The sequence below is a fragment of the Lactuca virosa genome, chromosome 3 (genome assembly GCF_052849685.1).
Source record: "Lactuca virosa cultivar CGN04683 chromosome 3, Lactuca_virosa_CGN04683_v6, whole genome shotgun sequence".
NCBI lineage: Eukaryota > Viridiplantae > Streptophyta > Magnoliopsida > Asterales > Asteraceae > Lactuca > Lactuca virosa.
The window spans coordinates 363,950,567-363,971,899 of record NC_136428.1 but is presented as its reverse complement, the minus strand read 5'-3'; positions in this window follow the sequence as shown (position 1 = coordinate 363,971,899).

The window sequence follows — 21,333 nt, the reverse complement described above, 5'->3', positions numbered from 1 at the left end:
GCCCAAATCATTTCATCCTCATCTCCATTTGGCCCAATTCTCTTCCCATTACGCATATTAGACAAAAAAAGGGAAAATGAGGAATTATGTGCATAAGATACCTCATGTTTGCATGGTGGTCTTCCATGCAAACATCACCTCAATCTCTCTACTCCCCTCTTCTTATTACCCTCGGCCGAAACCCCCCACCACACCACCTCCATTGTTTCTTTCAAACACCTTCAAACACTCTCAAGAACTTCTCCTCATTCCTCCAAAATTGTCGAGACTTGTGGGTATTTTCAAGAAGGGTTTACATCAAGATCATCATCCTTGGTAAGTTCTCACTTGGATCTATGGTTTAGCTTCTTAATATCTTCAAAAATTTCTTCTTAATCCATAACATTTCATGATCTATACTCTTAAACTTCATAGAGTTCGAAAACCCCCTTAAGGAGCTTCTAGGGCCGAGATCTTCACTTCATTCTTCATCAAAACCGAATCCAAACCTAAAAGTGAGTTCATACCCCCTTGTTTTCGGTTTTACTTTGTTTTGGGGAGAGAATACAAGTACATATGTGTAGATCTATGTATTAGTGCATGTTATGTGTGATTTTCTTGGTTTATGTTGTGATTATGTGATGAAATATGATAGATCTCGAAATCTATAACAAAAGATTGTGAAATTTACAAACTATAACACTTTACACACCATAACATGGGAATGAAAGTGTACATATGTGATGATTGTTGGAAAAATGAAACAAAATATTTAAATAGGGCCATTTTTGACAAATAAACAAAATATGAGATTAGGTAATCATAGGAGGGTAGTATCATCCTATTAGGTTGTGGGCTTAGGACAGATTCACCCATTCACCTATCTTTGTATGTACCACATGGTTAGATAAAACTGAAGTCCGGTAGACAGTGGAATGTGTGATTTCCGCCTCATTTCCTATTCATTGTTTGGTTGTGGGCTTAGGACAGATTCACCCATTCACCTATCTGTTCGATCTCGGTTATATGCAACTGGTATGTATTAGGTAATCATAGGAGGGTAGTATCATCCTATTAGGATTCCAGAACAACAAAGTCTTCAGATAGTCTAACTTATCAACAAAACTAGATAACATTATAGTAAGAACAGTATTTGTACTTGTGCTTTTCAATCTTGGAACAACATAGACAACCAGTCGTCTTAAAGAAAATATAGGATTTTCTATGGTAAACATCATTCTTTTAAGATAAGCTGTTTTCGATAGATCTTTCTGAAAACGATAACACTTATTACCAAAAACAATGTTTCTCAATTGAGTTAGTGAAACTAGAAAATTATTTATAAAAGGTTTAATACTTCTTATTAAACTAGTATAACATAAAGGACGTTAAATGGTTAATTCTATAATACCTTAGCTTATACATCAGGGTTATATAATTAATATCTGATAGGCAGTCGAATGTGTGTTTTCCACCTTACTTCCTGTTCCTTGTTTGGTTGTGGGCTTAGGGCAGATTCATACATTTAACTGTCCGTTTGATACTAGCTAATATATAGCTAGTATAAACTAAGTGATTATAAAAGGAACTATAGTGGTTACAATTTTACTAAAGAAAATATATGATTTTCTTCAGGAATGTTTTCTTCAAATATAATAGAACAATTACAGTTAACTCCGTAAGCACCTGGTGAATACGATAGGGTTATATACAATAGGGATCTAACAAACAATGGGATGTGTGACTTCCGCCTCATTTCCTGTTCCTTGTTTTGTTGTGGGCTTAGGGCAGATTCACACAATCGATTGTCTGGTTGATCTATATTTTATATAACTTGTATTCATTAAGTACTCATAGAAGGTATTTTAGAGTCATTTTTACTTATCATTTTATCACATCAGAAAATATAGGATTTTCTGGAGGAACAGGCGAACTTTTCTAAAGAACTTAGAGTATACTTTTTATAATAACAATACTTATGAACTCACCAGCTTAAATGTTGATCTACTCTTTCAAAATAACTTGTATTCTCAAGAAACTAGTAGACATGTACACGCATACGGATTCAGAAGATGGAGCATAGTAGCTTCATGTCTTTGTTTTGTTATTTACTTTTGGAGTCAATCTTTTGTGAATCGAATATAATGTAAACACTTTAATATTTATACAATGGTTGTGGTTTCTTGTTTTACTATGATGCATGTGTTGTGATACTGAGCATGATGTCCTCTGCCCCCGAACGTTTCCGCCGTTCCGGTTTTGGGGTGTGACACATTGGGCCCGTACTACTGAAAGCACAGGATCCATACTCGAATCAGGGAGAGTCTTGGACAATCTAGGAAGCCTGTGGGATGAGGATTCTTGGGTATTTTCAGACCTTATACATGTTATTTCGGTATGGTGATGAGCATTGGGGAATGGGATTCAGATTTTGGTCCTAGCTCGGTAGTAGGTGCTGAGTCGATCGATGCGCGGTCGTGGGAGTTCATCTCATCGGAGATTATTCGCGGTGATTCAGATTGGACCTTGGTGGTCTTGGGTTCAGCCAAGGAAGAGATTTTGGAGTTCTTTGATGGTCACCTCAGGGCCTTTCGGGCCGGGAATGTGGTAGGGCAGTTGGGGGCTCACTGGGAGTCCAATACTTCGAGGTTCTTATGGTTAGATCTTGTCATTTGGGATCGTAGGGGAGTTCCGTACCATGTACCCAGGATGGTCAGCGTAACTACGGAAGAGGATGTCAGGATTTCTTCAAGTGCTCATGCGGGTATTTCATCTTCTGTCTTCTTCGAGGTTGATATCGGGAATTGGTATCATGTTGGAATTTTGATTGGTTCGCGTAAGATATATCTCAGGTTGATTCTCTGCTATTATCTGGATTATATTATCAAGGATTGGGATATGCCATTCTGCATGTCGGGAGTCTTCGATGTATCTTCAGATGGTCGTATCTTGTGGAGTGGGTTCCGTGTGTTCCATTGTTCTTCCGAGTCTTTTTCAGGATCAGCTCAGGAGTATTGCTTGGAGGATCTTTGGTCAGGGTTAGTGGAATAGTTCTCTATTGAAGTCAGGGTTTATTGGTTCTATCATTTGTTCAGGTATGATCGACAGTTGTTGGGTCTAAAATATGGTTTATACTTTGCTTTTCTAAACAACTGTATTTTTCTAATGTGTAATATGTGTTTGCGGCTGCGTTCACGGCCAGGTTGGTGTGTACGACCGTAAACGGGTTTACGGCCGTAAACCCGTTCATGGCCGTGAACATGTTTACTATATATAGGGTGAGGAGTGCATGTGAGTGAAAGGGCCAAGGAGCTTAAGTGTGTGTATTCTATGGTGTTCAAGAGAGAGAAAGGAGAGAAGGTGCAAGTGTGTGTGAACTATGTGTATGGAGCTTCATTCTACTCATTGAATACATCATAGATTCAAGTTATTCTTCTTCTCCATCTCTTCTATTTTGATCTGGCATCATCAGTTTGATTGGGATTCCGCACCATCAAACGGATCTGATTGATACACAAGTAGATCAGGGACTTACAAGTGGTATCAGAGCTTGGATTGTATCAATCAATTTTTCCAGATCTGGAGCTTATTTGATCCTATTTTTGAAAGATTTTTGCGTTTTTAGATAGATCTTGGCAAAATAAGGGGGGTTTGTTCTTTGCATTTTTCATAAAAATGAGTTTTTGATCGAGTTTTGGAGCTAAAAATATGAAAAATCGCGTTTTTTTCGTCGTAAACAGCGAAACCCCGTTTTCGGCCGTAAACCCCCGTTTTCGGCCGTAAAACCCCGTTTTCGGCCGTAAAACCCAGTTTTCATTCGTAAACCCCGTATTCAGCCGTAAAAACCCCGTTTTCGGCCATAAACCCCGTTTTCGATCAAATAACTTCGTTTTCAGTTCTAAGGCTATATTTTTGGTTTTAAAAAAAGGGCACGTTTTAGGTCAAATACTCTCGTTTTTTTGGTCAAAATTTATCGGTTTTGGTATTAAATTTTTTTTTGTTGTTTACGGTCTAAATTTTGACTTTTAAATTTGACTTTTAAGGTTGACTTTTGAGTTTTTAGTCAAATGGCATATTTTTAAAACAATGAGTTCTTCAAACACCAAAGTCAATGAAATTTCTTGTTCTCAAACATGCATTGATAATCTTAAAAATCTTCTTGAGCATATAAAATTATTACGTAGAGAGAACGAGGACTTGAAATATGAAGGGTATCAACTTAGAAAAGGACAGAAACCCCTCAAGGCTGAAATAGAAGCAAAAACCAAAGACTTTAGAAAACTGCAGGAAGAGTATAACAATAAGAGTGTGAGTTATAGATATGTGACTAAACAACTTGCTGAGGTAACTGCTGAGCTTGACACATTGAAAAACAAATTTGAAAATGCAGATTTTACTTTTAGAAAATTTGATGTGTCAAGTGAAGTAGTTGCATCCATGATAGAAACTAATTTGAAATTCAAAGAGAATCAGCAAAAGGGTTTAGGATATGACAAAGTGCCTCCTCCTTATAATCATAATTATCAGTTTAAGCCATTGTCTAAAGAAGAGATTAACAGAGAACTATTTCTTAAATATGGATTTGTGGTAGGAGGTAGTATTAATGTTGAAAATACTAATGTGTCTACTTCCCATGCAGATCAAACTTTAAGTCAATCAAACCAAGCTGTTGAAGAGAGTGTGTCTGATAATAAGATTGTTTCAAAGTCTGATGACCTAAATTTTTTCGATATATTTGATGATATCTTTGATAATTTTGCCGTGGATGTGCCAGAAAATGTTGAGCTGAACGATTCTAATGCTTCTACTTCTTGTGCAGGTAAAGTAACGGAAGATGAGAACAAGGATAAAACTGTTGAACAAACCAATGTCTCCTTGAACTCTGAATCTGTTGCTTCGAACTCAGTTGCTTCTGATCAACCTGCTGTTGAGAAGTACAGGCCACCAAATCAAGTTAAACAGAATGCCTGCTGCAACTGTGCGTGTGGGAAAATCAAGAGACAAGGCAAGGAGACGCCACCAGGGGCAGGAAGAAACAACTCCTACATGAAGAAGCAGACTTGCTTTCACTGTGGAACACCTGGACACATTGCCAGAAATTGTCCAAATCGCGCATACGTTCCCTACTATGCACAAGGGTGGCAGAACGCGCCAAGAAGGAGATACTTCAAAAGAAACTCCTCAAGGTCACGTTCAGACAATGACAACTGGAACGTGCAAAAGGCGAAAAATCAAAATCCCAATGGCAAGAAGGGAATGTCGGCCAAGAAGTCCAATCCAAGAGATGCTCCAGCGAAGCCAAGACCTGTTAGGTCAAAGCCATCTAGGTAGCCGGTTTCAAGTTCAAAAGCAAGCGATAAGGCACCCACCGGATCGAAAAAGAAATGGGTTAAACCCAACTACAGATGGGTACCAAAGGTTCAAACTCCCAAATCATCTAATGCTTATAATATTTGTACATCTTCTATTTGTGATAAGCAGGACATGTCATGGGAGAGAGTACCGTGCAAAGATGACAAAGGTCGACCCAGTTTCAAAATGGATTGGGTTCCAAAGACCAACTAATCCCTCTCTGTGTCGGAACAGCTATGGAGGCATATCATCAGACTTCGGTTTGTTGGTAGTGGCTGTTCCTGGCACATGATAGGAGGCATCTGTCAACTGTACAACACTCAGAACATTGTTTGAGAGTATGTGTCCTTTGCGGGAAAGGAAGAAAGGAAGGGATCACATGGGGTTTTGTGCTTAACGATGTGAAGAATTTTCCGATCTGTTTTGAGATTATGTGTGCTGTTCTCAGACCTTCTGAATGCAAATTCAATTGGTGTATTACGGTTTGCGCTTTCTTCTCTATACTCCTTATTTTATCTTTCATTGATTCATTTCAAAGACAATTTTCTTTATTTTCTTTCTTATAGTCTTTCTTTAGTAGATTATTTTGGGAAGTGATATGAAGTATAGTGCTAAAGGGCAATTTATGATGCGTGTAATGCACCAAAGCCAAATTGTCTAGATTCTGTATTCAATGTGCTGGTAGGCATAAAGGATTCAAAAGAACTCGACATTGATTGGAAAGGACTAGACAATATAGACTTATATAGTTTCATTTGGACTGACTATACGACGCTCGGGTAGATTGAGCGGTGAGATAAACATGGGAGCCTGCGAGATACACTAAAAGTTAATTATCTAGAATTGTGGCTGAACATTTCCTTGATGTATGGACTCATGTCCTTAATTCCAATATTTATAGGGCAACTGGGGGGTTCTGATAAAGTAGGTCTGTAGGAAATTATTTTCTTGCTTTCTATCTGTCAGTCATATGTTGCTTCCTTTGCATGATTGGAACATATCCGACCTGGATTGCAACATATGCAACTCTAATTCTACGCACCTCCTTATCTATGAAATTCTTTCTATCTTTTAGCCATATGTTGTCCCCTCTGCGTGATCGGAAGATCCGACCTGGGACACAGCATATGCAACATTCTACCTCCTAATCCCTCTATCTATGTTAGTCATATGTTGTTCCCTCTGTGTGATTGGAAGACATCCGACCTGGGATACAACATATGCACTTCTATATCTGACCTCTTTCTTAATGATTGAATACTCACCTAAAGTAAGGAGTTCTTTGGAAGTTCTTATTACCGGGGTATATCAGGAAGTGGGAAACACGTTCTGGTACATCTAAAATTGAACCATTTAATAGGTTGTTTGTAGATCTTGCTGCTTAATTTAAGTGGACAACAATATTCTTGGTCATCGTCAGCTAAATGTCCATTTAGGAATATATATCACAATGAGTTGTCACCTATAATCTGTCCAAATTGTCAACATCCTTTGTGTTTAAGTGGGCCACAATGCCGGTGATTGACCAGATCTAGACATGCAGGCGTGTGCTGATAAACGATATTGGATTGCTTGACAACTTTGATCCCAAATATTTTTTGCTTTTGTTAAATTTGTTCATAGTTTTCCTCTATGCACAAATTTAGGGGGAGAATTAAAAAAAATTCAAAAATCAAACAAAAATCAGAAAATTCAAAAATCAAACAAAATGAAAATTAAAAATCCAAAAAAAGTGTTATTTCTGTTTTTATTTTTCGGTTCAGAAAAATAAAAAAAAAATCCAAAAATATTTTTGTTTCTGTTTTATTTCTTGTTCAAAAAAATCAAAAATCCAAAAATATTTTCTTTTAGTTTTGTTTTGTCTTGAAAAGTGAATTCAGTTGTAGATGAGACTCATGGAGACTAAATCGAAAATTTCCAAGCCAAGACTTCATCCGTGAGTGTCGAAGAATTTTCATTCAAAGGAGCAAGAAATGAAGATTATTCTTTCAACATTCAATCCTTCAACCCCATAAGCAAGGTCAAGCTGTAATTGAAGATAATGTGACATGTTGCATTGAAGCCTCCTCAATCAATTTGCTGCTATCTTGTACCTGCTGAAGTGATCCAGAAGTTTCGTTCTCTATTCTCTCTAAAGATTCTCAAGCTGAAACTGCTATCTTTCAAGAATCTTATCAAGAAGCCTCCTCACCCAACGTGCGTTCAAAGCCAAATCCTGAAGAAAAGCCCAACTGCTCAAGATGAAGTCATTTATTGAAGATTCATCATGTTCATCTTGATGCTGTGAAGAAATTGAAGATTAATGCTGAAGCCAAGCTCCCAATGAAGATTAACAAGAAAAGCCAGCTACTTTTTAGGGGGAGTTTGTTGGGTCAGTTAGAAAAGAAAGCTACAAACCATGGGGGAGATTTTCCGGTCTAAAATATGGTTTATACTTTGCTTTTCTAAACAACTGTATTTTTCTAATGTGTAATATGTGTTTGCGGCTGCGTTCACGGCCAGGTTGGTGTGTACGGCCATAAACCAGTTCACGGCCGTGAACATGCCTACTATATATACGGTGAGGAGTGCATGTGAGTGAAAGGGCCAAGGAGCTTAAGTGTGTGTATTCTAAGGTGTTCTAGAGAGAGAAAGGAGAGAAGGTGCAAGTGTGTGTGAACTATGTGTATGGAGCTTCATTCCATGGGAGTTTTATATCCGTATGGGTTGTAGTCGGTTAGAGTTCAGTAATTCTTTCAGAATGGAAATTGGAATGGATATTCGTCAGTACATGGCAAGCGTTGTGGTTTTCAGTTACCAGCATGAGAACTTAAGGAATTGGTATAGTATCATGGGACGTGATTGGATTATCGGACTTGTTAAGATCTCTAGAGTATTCCTCCGGATTTGAAAAGTTAGGCAATGATTGAGATTGGTTAGTAATGGAACGCTAGTTTTGGTAAGCGCAGGTCATAAGCAGTTCACACTATATAAGGTTGATGGGTTGGGAATCCATCGGATTTAAAGGATGAGAGAACATTGTCGAAACCAAGTAGGGGAGAATCGATCAAGCTTCCCAGAAGGAAGGAGGGGTTTGAACTAGGGAAAGTTTCACAGCCTGGCCAGGAAGAGAGACGGCTCAAATGGTTGTTTATCTTGAGGTTGTGTAAGTCGGAGTTCATGAAATTTCCAACTGCTAGTCGATGTCTTCCTTATTATGCATAATAGGCTTGTGGTTAAGCCTAGGTTGAGGGCTTCGGAATTTGAAGTATGACTCAAACACCTGATTGGATGCAGTTGGCTGCAAGTTTTGGCTCAGGATAAGTGAGGTGTGATGATTAGGGTGTGGCTAAGCCATGGGTGATAATCGTGGTTCGATTAAAGTGTAGTAAGACTATGAGGGGATTGTAGCATCCACCAGTTCGAAGTAGACTATCGTTGGTAGTGGTCATGGGCATAAAGGGGGAATCAGTTCGTACCTTGGGCACACCAGTCGGGATTGTCGAGGAGTATTTCTCCGTTATAGGTTAAGAACCATTGGGGTCTGAGGCAGAGTCGGGCTTGTGTAGCCCTAGATGGGTGGGACCTGTGGACGAGGCCATTCTGTATAGTTGGGTAGGACCGGTGGGCGAGGCCCGTGTGATTTTGGCAATATAGGTGGGACCTGGTCGAGACTGTTGGGTCAAGGATTTGGATGTTGAGTCTCATGATCAAGTGGGTGGCCAGTGTGTCATGCGGAGAGGTTTCTAGGCTGGGTAGCCTTGTAATTTGGACTCTTGGGAACCTGGTGGTTGGACCAGGTGTGGGACTGGTAGTCTCAGTGTTGGTTTAGGAACCTTTATACATCGGTCAAGAAAGGGTTGTCATTATCGGAAGGTCTTGGGTAAAATGCAAGTGCAGATCTGTGGATCTCGGGTTATGAGTTGAGTATCGGGTTGGATTTTTTTGGGTAAGATCTCGAGTCGGGTGTCGCGAGTGTTTTGTGCAGAATTTTTGTTTCTGTGGGTTGAAGATCGGGGTATCCATATGTCGAGGGCATCGATCAAAGTGTTCAAGGGTAATGAATGGATTCAGTTTTGATGATAGATCAAGCTCTTCTGACTGTGTCTTGTATTGGCTCTATTTGTGGAGGGCATCAAGATAAGTCAGGGCGGTATTATTGATTCAGAACTTGAATGTGGAATATCTTGTTATTTGGAGGAGATGTAGGTTGTTTGCAGTTCGGATTGGATAATCTCAGAGTAAATGATTTGATCGTGTTGCGCAGCTCTCGTTTGAGTCTAACCGTTGCAGGGATAAGTCTCATACTCGAAGAATTATCTGAGGCTTCTGTCAAGTATAAGTTTCTTGCAGGGAAATTTGCTCTGTGATTCTGTTTTCTACTGGGAACCTCAAGTTACCAGAAGTAGAGTATCCAGTTGGGAGATAAGTGGGTTGGATTCGACAATGATTCGGTACGGGTAGTCTGTCGCGGAGTCAGACCATCTTGAGACTTCAGATTTCATCTTGAGTAAACGTGATTATGCTGCAAGGGGTTCATATATCTACAGGTTGTAGAGCCCTACGAGGGTTGATTTCAGTTGCCTTGGGAAGGCTGGGGTATGATCGAGGTTGTGGCTGTGTTACTCAAGTTGTTTGGCGTGTCGGGAATGGTAAGGAAGGATTTCGAGGAAGAAATCTAATTTGAGTGGGGGAAAATTGTAACATTCCATTTGAAATTCAATAAAATAAGTAAATAAATAATTAACCCTAAACCCCGAGATGTATATTATATTTTATTGTAGCCCTAAATCCGTAATAAATTAGCGGGGTGTAGTCATTGGGGTGTTAAAAGCTATATTTTTTAATATTGAGGATTAAATGGTAACTTCTGGAAGAACCCTTTTATAAACTTTTGTATTTCTGAAAGACCCAAACTTTCATGCAATGTTTTAAAACCCGGGTTTTTAGTTGACCCGGTGTGATGACCGGTTCACGGGTCAACCGGTTCAACCGGTTGAACCGCCGGGTCAACCCGGTTTATGATCTTTTTCTATTTTCATATATTTTTACTTTCTTGCATACTACATAGACATATAATACCAATAATTTGATGTCAACAAAGTTTAATCTAAACACAACAAGCAATCTAATCACAACAAACAACTACATAGAGTATTAATAACATGTTATAGATCAATCTAATCACAACAAACAACCACATAGAGTATAAATAACAAAAGAAAACATAGTTGTAGACAAATCCTAATTACATAATCTACACAATCAAAACCTTGAAACAATGATCAATTAACAATAAATGAACTCTAATATGGAACAAGATGCTCAGAAAGTTTAGAAAGCTTTGTTGGTGTTTTCCAGCCCATAAAAATGGGACCTTGGTGTACCTAGTGGAGACCGGAGACCTTTAACCAGTCAACTTCTCAGCAAAAAAAGCCTACACCACCACACTAACCAGTCAACTTGTTTTCTTTTTGTGCAATTAATCTACAATTAAAACCATAATGCTACAGAAACCCATACTAAATCTCAGCAAATATCAAGATTGGTTGTGCCAAAAGATAAAGTCAACAATACATGTTGGGTTTAAAGATTCTAAATTAGCATATATTCTGTTAGCTTTTTGTCTTTTAATATGGTCTATATTTAAAATAGCTATAAGATCTATACACTCAAAGTCAAGCTTACTAACATTAGTTATGCTTAGAAAGAGAAGCAACAGAAACCTAATCGATCACAAAGTTGTAATTCCAAACAAAGATATACTTCGGAAATCGCAAATCATTAACTAGATAGACTCAAAATTAGATGATTTGAGTAAGTAGATTATTAATCGAGGGGGAACGAAATCGCCTGGAGAAGAACGAAAACTCACCTGGAGAAGAATGAAATCGCCTGGAGAAGAACGAAATCGTTGGGGTCGCTGCTTCAGTTTCTCCTGATGTCGCTCCTTCAGTTGCTACTTTCTTTCTTTCTTCAGGTCGCTATTCTTTCCAGAGGAGACAAGTTTGTTTTGCCTGGAGAAAGCCGATCTCACTTAATTTGACATACCCTAATAAACGGGCCGATCCGGTTTTGTAGCGGTTCGACATACCCGGTTCAACCGCGGTTTAGTGTAAACCCGGCCGGTTCGATCCGGTCGGAATTTTTACAAAAACCCTCTCTAATTTGACCCGTCTTTTATCCCGGGTCATGATCCAACTGGTTGAACCGGCCGGGTCGACCTGAGTTTTAAAACATTGCTTTCATGCTTCACAATATTGTTACTCCAAAAACATGCTACATGCATATTCATATATAATATTTTACTTTGATAATTTGATTACAAAGCACTGGATACAAACCGACTAGGTTTTAATATTTTACATAACTACCCAGGATATTGTAATTTTATACAAACATAGCCTGAAGTACAAAAGTACTATTACAAACTATTCTAAATCTTCCAACAGTATACTATCATACTGCTTATTTATCTCCTGCAATTGTTAAACATAGAGAGGGGTAAGCGGTGACGCTTAGTGAGTTCAATAATAGATACAATATAACGTTATGTCATATATACACTTCAATATGGAAGAATCAAGGAGGAATAAGGAACAACAAAGGAATATGTGAATAATGCGAAAAGCTTTCCATATCAATCAATGAGACATAACAATTTCCATACTTGATATACAATCAATAAAGTTTCAGCACAAGTGGCACAGAAAATACTCAGGAATATCATTTTGCTAGAATATTCAGGCTTTCAACCTTATCTTAGCATTCTGCCGAAGCCAAAGTGATGCCTATGTCATACACTTCATGGTCAATGGTACATACCAATACCCAAGTGATGCCTATGTCATACACTTCGTGGTCAGAGGTATAGCCTTGCTATAAAAATAGCAGAAATAATAACACGAGATGATAACATGGAAAAGCACATAGCACATATAACACATAACATACAATTGTTCCTATATATTAAACTCACCTTGAAATAACCGGGGGTTAAAATAGTAATTTGTGCAACACTTCGTTACTATAATTGACTTTCTTCAATGAAAACCATGAGTTTTCTTGAAAATCGGGCTCTGCGAAGGTAGAGCTTCAAAACCGAAAAGATAAATTTTTCGGGCTTCTCGGGAACTTCGGGGCGTGTTTCGGGCGTTAGAAATAATACCGGGGCTTCGGGGGAAGTCAAAATACTAAAAATATTGATTAAGGGTGAAAAAGTGCCAAAATTCTCAAAATACCCAGGAAGGCTCGCAGGCCTCCCTTTTATAGGAGTGGAGATCCTGAGCTCGGCCGAGAAGGGACACGTGGCAGCGAGGGAGCGAAGCGCGTGGCAGCAGCGAGGGCAGGTGGCGCGCATGCGAGGGAGGCCAGGTGTTCGTGCGAGGCTCAGACACGGCTGCGACACGCGTCGCTTCGCGAGTGGACCAACTCCTCGGATGACGCAACTGCTTCAGACACGGGGCGAGATCCGGACGAGGGTGACGTAGCCGAACACCAGCCATGCGAAATTCCTCGGATTTCGGGCTTTTCTAGATTTTTGTGCCCCGAACTTCTAAAATCCATAACTTACGTATACGAGGGTGACGTTCTTTATATGCACGCGTAGGGAAAATTATGCTCTACAACTTTCGTTTAGACTTCGTCGGCTAATTTTGATTTTATTTTTAATATTATTATTTTTAACAGACTGGGACTTGTAAATCCGATAAAAAAATTCATAACTTCTTCATCCGACATCCGTTTTCGTCAGACTTTTTACCGTTGTACTATTGTTGACGAGGTCTTCAATTCTCGTTTAGGTTGTGTCGGCTAAAAAATCACTCGATCTAAAATTCGAGTTTTTAGCTGTCTACTGCTAAGCTGAAACTTAGAAAAATCATAACTTCCTCATACGAAGTCAGATTTGGGCGTTCTTTTTATGAAAATTCTCGTTTTAACAAATACTACGACTTTCATTTAGATCACCAAGGCTAAAAATTAGTTTATCAAAAACTCACTTTTTACGTCATTCGGTGTCGTGCCGGTTTTGTCGCGGATCTTCGATTGGTCATAACTTCTTCGTTATAACTCAGATTTTAATGAGGTTTTCGCCTAAATGTTTCTAAGGAAATTATCTACAACTTTCAATAATAAAATTTTACTTATTTCAAATTTTATATTTTCGTTAAATTTCAATATTTGCCTAATGTTTGGAATCTCATAAGACTTCCAAAACATTCTGGATGATTCTAAACATAGTTTTACTTCATTTCTAGTAAAAACTATCTGATAGAACTCAATACTCAATATCACATAATATTTCATAATATTATTTACTTAAAACACGATTTCAAAAACGTGTATGTTACAAATACCTACTCCTTTTGAGGATTTCGTCCCCGAAATTACATCGATTAAAATAAATGGGGATATTTCGCTCTTATCTCATTCTTATTCGCCCAAGTATAGTTCGGGCCTCGATGGTGTTTCCACTTGACAAGCACCAACTCTACTTCTTTATTACTTAGCTTAGTCGTTCTTTCGTTTACGATTTCTTCAAGCTCTTCTACATAAGTTAACTTATTATCCAGTTTCACCTCGGATAATGGAACTGTCTCATCATAGATGCTCAAGCATTTTTTTCAGATAACTCACATGAAAGACATCATGAATACCTGCCAAATCTTCAGGCAATTCCAAGCGGTATGCTTGTTTACCAATCCTCTGGAGGATTTTGAAAGGACCAACAAATCTAGGACTTAGTTTTCCTTTCTTTCCAAATCGCATAAGACCTTTCCATGGGGATACCTTCAACATTACGAAATCACCCACCTGGAATTCTATTGGTCGCCTCCTCTTTTCCGTATAGGACTTTTGTCGATCCTGGGCGGCTTTCATTCTTTCTCGTACAATTTGAATCTTGTCAGTTGTGTCTTGAATCATTTCAGGACCTCCAAGGATTTTCTGTCCTATTTCACGCCAACATAATGGAGTACGACACTTGCGACCCTATAATGCTTCATACGGTGGCATTTTGATTGAAACGTGGTAACTGTTATTATACGAGAATTCGACAAGAGGTAAGTATTTATCCCAGTTACCACCGAACTCCAAGATACATGCACGAAGCATATCTTCTACTGTTTGGATTGTTCTCTCCGTCTGACCGTCTGTCTGGGGATGATAAGTTTTGCTAAGAGCAACTCGAGATCCCAATTCACGTTGCATACTTGCCCAAAAGTGAGATGTGAAGCAAGTATCACGATCAGAAATGATCTTTAGTGGCACACCATGTATTGCAACAATTTCATCCAAGTATACTTGTGCGTATTTCTCCATTGGAGCCGTTTCACGCATGGCAAGAAAATGAGCGCTTTTAGTCAGGCGGTCGACGATTACCCAAATGCTATCATGCTGTCTAGCAGTCTTTGGCAATTTGGTAATAAAATCCATGGAAAGCTCTTCCCATTTCCATACAGGAACACTAAGACTTTCTGGAGTTCCGTAAGGCTTTTGGTGCTCTGTTTTGACTTGTAAGCATACTAAGCATTCTTGCACATATCTTCCAATGTCTCTCTTTAATCCAGGCCACCAATAATCAGCTCTTACATCGTAGTACATCTTACTTTTACCAGGATGTATTAACAGTTTAGATTTATGGGCTTCATCTAAAATCTTCTGTCTTAATCCACCAATCTTTGGAATCCATAGCCGATTTTTTAATACCTTCAATCCTCGTGGATCATCAAGTAAAACATCGGTATAATGTACGATCCCTTCTTTCTTCACATTTTCTGGCTTTAGGGCCTCTACTTGCCATTTCTCTAGTTCATCTAGAATAGTGAACTTTACTATAGTGTTAGTAATAGCATAACACATACTATTACGATAAACCTTTCTGCTAAGTGTATCGGCAACTACATTAGCCTTTCCAGGATGATACAGGATTTCACAGTCATAGTCTTTGATCAGCTCCATGGCTCGTTGTTGTCTCATATTCAGAGTTTGCTGACTGAATATATACTTGAGACTTTTGTGGTCGGTAAACAATTGGCATTTTGTACCAAAAAGATAATGTCTCCAAATTTTTAGGGCGAATACCACCGCAGCGAGTTCGAGATCATGGGTGGGATAATTCTTCTCATAATCTTTCAGTTGCTTGAGGCATAGGCTATCACTTTACCACGTTGCATCAACACACAACCGAGTCCCAATCTTGAAGCATCGCTATATAGAGAAAAATCATCATCACCTTCTGGGAGTGATAAGATCGGAGCATGAGTCAAAAGATCTTTTAGGGTTGAGAAAGCTTTTTCTTGGGCTTCACCCCATTCGAACTTCACTTCCTTCCATGTAAGACTCGTGAGAGGTACGGTTATACGAGAAAAGTCTTTAATGAATCTCCGGTAATATCCCACGAGACCCAAGAAACTACGAATTTCGGAAGCATTACGGGGCACTTCCCAATTCTGAATAGCTTCGATTTTGGTAGGATCTACGGATACATCGTCACCAGAAATAACATGGCCGAGAAATTGAACTTGGCGAAGCCAAAATTCACATTTCGAGAATTTAGCATATAGTTTCTCCTTTCGAAGAAGTTCTAATACCGCACGAATATGAATGGCATGATCAGCTTCAGACTTGGAATAGATTAGAATATCATCAATGAATACGATGACAGATTTATCGAGCATTGGACGGCATACCCGATTCATCATATCCATGAATACAGCAGGAGAATTTGTCAAACCAAACGGCATGACAAGGAATTCATAATGTCCATATCGAGTACGGAAAGTAGTCTTCGGTACATCCTGCTCGTGTACTTTCAACTGATGATAGCCAGATCTCAAATCAATCTTTGAGAAATAGCTAACACCCTGAAGTTGATCAAATAAATCGTCAATGCGAGGTAGTGGGTACTTGTTCTTGATAGTCACCTTATTCAGCTCACGATAATCAATACACATCCGCATCGATCCGTCCTTCTTCTTGACAAACAATACCGGAGCACCCCAGGGAGAGGTACTAGATCGAATAAAGCCTTTATCAAGTAATTCCTGCAGCTGGATCATCATTTCTTTCATCTCTGCTGGCGCGAGACGATAAGGAGTCTTTGCAATCGGAGCAGCACCAGGCACAAGGTCAATTCGGAATTCTACTTGCCTGTCCGGAGGAAGTCCAGGCAATTCTTCGGGAAAAACATTTGGATATTCTTTAGCAATGGGAACATCATTCGCCGTTTTCTTCTCCTCTTTTGAGATAACGACTGTGTAGGCTAGATAGATAGAACACTCTTTCGATATTAATTTACAAGCTTTGAGGAAAGAAATTATTTTTAAGATTCTTTGTTCACCGTAGACATAGATAGGATTCTCCCTTTCAATGGGAATACGTACTATCTTTTCATAACACGAGAGTTATGAGTGGTTCTTTGACAACCAATCCATGCCGAGAATAATGTCAAAGTTGGGCAAGGAGATAGGAATTAGATTAGCAAGAAAATTATAGCGTTCAATTTCTATAACACGATTCCTATAGACTTTATCGGCAAGTAATGATATACTTCCAGCAGTATCTACGTGAAATGGTTGCGTGAGTGCATTGCAAGCAATTTGAAAAGAATGTGCAAATTCATAAGACACAAAAGAATCTGAGGCACCAGAATCGAATAAGATGTGAGCAGGTCTAGAGTTAACAAGAAATGTACCCGTCACAACATTCGGCTCCTCGCGTGCCTCTTCTGTGGTGATCTGGAATGCACGACCCTTAGCTTTTGGAACCTCCTCCTTTTTAGTTGGAGTACCCCTTGATTGTTGAACAGGAGCTTGACTTCTTGCCGGTTGTTGAACAGAAGCTTGACTCCCCACCCTTTGACTAGTAAGAGTAGGGCAGAAACGCTTCATGTGGCCAGTAACACCACATGCAAAGCATGTAACACCTTTCATTGAACATACGTGCCTCTTGTGGCCTATTTCTCCACATCCATAACAGACCACAGATCTTTCCTCTATTCTGCATTCGCCCGGATGATTCTTTCCACAATTTCGACAAGCTGGCGACTGAAGAGAAAAAGATTGTGACCTGTCGCGGCCACGAAAAGCACTCTGAGATTGTACTTGCTTGCTAGGTTCAGATCGAACGGATTGAGCTGGTGGAATAGAGGAAGCAGGAGCAGTCCTTTCAGTACGTGGATGTTTCGGAACACTAAGAGTGGCACCACATATCTCTAAGTCATGCTTACGCCTTCGAGCATACTCAACAGCTTTATCAAACGACAGAACATCTCGATTGGCTACAAAATCATGGATTTCATGTCGTAGTCCCTCTAAGAATAACTGAATTTACTTTGCAGCAAACCGTGCTTTTTGATTGAACTGAGTTTCATACTCATTCACAGTCATTCCTCCTTGTTTAAGCTCGAGGAATTCCTTCTCTAATCTCCTCCTCATATCTAGAGGACAATACTTCCCTAACAAACGAGTTTTGAACATCTCCCAGGATATATTCTCCTGGTCATACTCGTTGAGAGCTTCATATGTTGCTTCCCACGAGACCAATGCTTCTCCGATGAGCATTGCAGAAGTATAGTTACCTTTGTGTTCATTATCCACATGAGAGATACGAAACACCTTCTCTGTGTTCTGAATCCAAGTTAGAGCAACTATGGGATTAAGGACACCAGAAAACTCTATAGCACCGCTACTCTTGAAAGTTTTGAATGAGGGATGTCTCGCCTTCTCTCCCGAAGATTCTCCAGTGGCTTTCTCTTTGCCTTTATCATTATTCTTTTTATGTTCTTCGAGAGTGTGTCAACTAACACCAGTGAGTTTATCCATAAGTCGCACCTCACGAGGAGATACTAGAGTGTTCACTTCATCAGGTTGAGGACTTCCACCCACTTCTGGTGTATGGCTACTTACTTGTTCAGCCATTGCTCTGAAATTTAGGAGTAACATGGTATTTAGAATATTAGGATTTCTTATAACCTAATACTTTACTTAAGTATTTCCTATGGTTTGTATCTATATACTTACAATGATTCAGTTCATATATTGAACTTCCAATAGCTTAAGTCTAAATACCAATCTGTGGCATTTAGTTCGCTTAAACTACTGCTCTGATACCATGATTGGAAGAACCCCTTTCTAAACTTTCGTATTTCTGAAAGACCCAAACTTTCATGCTTCACAATATTGTTACTCCAAAAACATGCTAGATGCATATTCATATATAATATTTTACTTTGATAAATTGATTACAAAGGACTGGATACAAACCGACTAAGTTTTAATATTTTACATAACTACCCAGGATATTGTAATTTTATACAAACATAAACTGAAGTACAAAATTACTATTACAAACTATTCTAAATCTTCCAACAGTATACTATCATACTGCTTATTTATCTCCTGTAATTGTTAAACATAGAGAGGGGTAAGTGGTGACGCTTAGTGAGTTCAATAATAGATACAATATAATGTTATGCCATATATACACTTCAATATGGAAGAATCAAGGAGGAATAAGGAACAACAAAGGCATATGTGAATAATGCGAAAAGGTTTCCATATCAATCAATGAGACATAACAATTTTCATACTTGATATACAATCAATAAAGTTTCAGCACAAGTGGCACAGAAAATACTCAGGAATATCATTTTGCTAGAATATTCAGGCTTTCAGCCTTATCTTAGCATACTGCCGAAGCCAAAGTGATGCCTATGTCATACACTTCATGGTCAACGGTACATACCAATACCCAAGTGATGCCTATGCCATACACTTCGTGGTCAGAGGTATAGCCTTGCTATAAAAATAGCAGAAATAATAACACGAGATGATAACATGGAAAAGCACATAGCACATATAACACATAACATACAATTGTTCCTATATATTAAACTCACCTTGAAATAACCGGGGGTTAAAATAGTAATTTGTGCAGCATTTTGTTACTATAATTGACTTTCTTTAATGAAAACCATGAGTTTTCTTGAAAACCGGGCTCTGCGAAGGTAGAGCTTCAAAACCGAAAAGATAAATTTTTCGGGCTTCTCGGGAACTTCGGGGCGTGTTTCGGGCGTTGAAAATAATACCGGGGCTTCGGGGGAAGTCAAAATACTAAAAATATTGATTAAGGGTGAAAAAGTGCTAAAATTCTCAAAATACCCGGGAAGGCTCGCAGGCCTCCCTTTTATAGGAGTGGAGATCCGGAGCTCAGCCGAGAAGGGACACACAGCAGTGAGGGAGCGAAGCGCGTGGCAGCAGCGAGGGCAGGTGGCGCGCATGCGAGGGAGGCCAGGTGTTCGTGCGAGGCTCGGACACGGCTGCGACACGCGTCGCTTCGCGAGTGGACCAACTCCTCGGATGACGCAGCTGCTTCAGACATGGGGCGAGATCCGGACGAGGGTGACGTGACCGAACACCAGCCATGCGAAATTCCTCGGATTTCGGTCTTTTCTTGATTTTTGTGCCCTGAACTTCTAAAATCCATAACTTTCGCATACAATCTACGTTTTTGATGTTCTTTATATGTACGCGTAGGGAAAATTATGCGCTACAACTTTCGTTTAGACTTCGTCGGTAGTTTTGATTTTATTTTTAATATTATTATTTTTAACAGGCCGGGACTTGTAAATCCGTTAAAAAAATTCATAACTTCTTCATCCGACATCCGTTTTCGTCAGACTTTTTACCGTTGTACTACTGTTGACGAGGTCTTCAATTCTCGTTTAGGTTGTGTCGGCTAAGAAATCACTAGATCTAAAATTCGAGTTTTTAGCTGTCTACTGCTAAGCTGAAATTTAGAAAAATCAGAACTTCCTCATACGAAGTTAGATTTGGGCGTTCTTTTTATGAAAATTCTCGTTTTAACAAATACTACGACTTTCATTTAGATCACCAAGGCTAAAAATTAGTTTATCAAAAACTCACTTTTTACGTCATTCGGTGCCGTGCCGGTTTTGTCGCGGATCTTCGATTGGTCATAACTTCTTCGTTATAACTCAGATTTTGATGAGGTTTTCGCCTAAATGTTTCTAAGGAAATTATCTACAACTTTCAATAATAAAATTTTACTTATTTCAAATTTTATATTTTCGTTAAATTTCAATATTTGCCTAATGTTCGGAATCTCATAAGACTTCCAAAACATTCTGGATGATTCTAAACATAGTTTTACTTCATTTCTAGTAAAAACTATCTGATAGAACTCAATACTCAATATCACATAATATTTCATAATATTATTTACTTAAAACACGATTTCAAAAACGTGTATGTTACAACCTTTGGGGATTTAATTATAATGAATTATTAAAGATGGGGGTTGTTTGGTAAATTATGGATTTAAGTTGAAAAGAATTTGAGAGGGAGTGACTGAAAATGATTATTGGGCATAAGTTGTATAAGAACGGGGGCATAACCTGTCACCCTCCTCTTGGCATCTCTTTAAGGAATACAACCAAACCCTAACAATAACTTTATTCACCAGCTGCCACCCTTATACCCCCTTCACCTCCAGCCGACGCCACCGCTGTCGGAGCCGGGAACCACCAAGTCGAGTACCGTTGTCGCCATTCCCGTTGTTGCTAAAGACAAAGACCGACGATTGGACGTCGTTTCAGTCGGGAGTCTGGAAAACCAAGTTGTGGCCGCCGTTGTCCCCTTCGGTAACAGCGCAAAATGCTTTTCTTCTCACCCCTCTTCGTTCTGTCGCCACTCCTTCGTATGCATCGTCGCCTCCGCCGCTCCAGCGGCTGTTCCATCATGTTGTCGTTCTCTTGTTGCCGCCTGCCACCCGAAGTGGCTAAGATGGGTGCGTGTTTTACGATAACTCTCGTGTCCGTGTGAGTGTATGTGTGTATCGCTGCTACGAACGAGAAGTATATGACTGTATGTGGGTGTTTGTTAGCCGGAAACTGAGAAAAAGAACCTCTATGGCCATCAACCATGGTGGCTTCAACTTATTGCCATCTCTTGCCGCCACCAGCCACCGTGGGAGGTGGTTGTGTGTGTGTGTGTGTGTGTG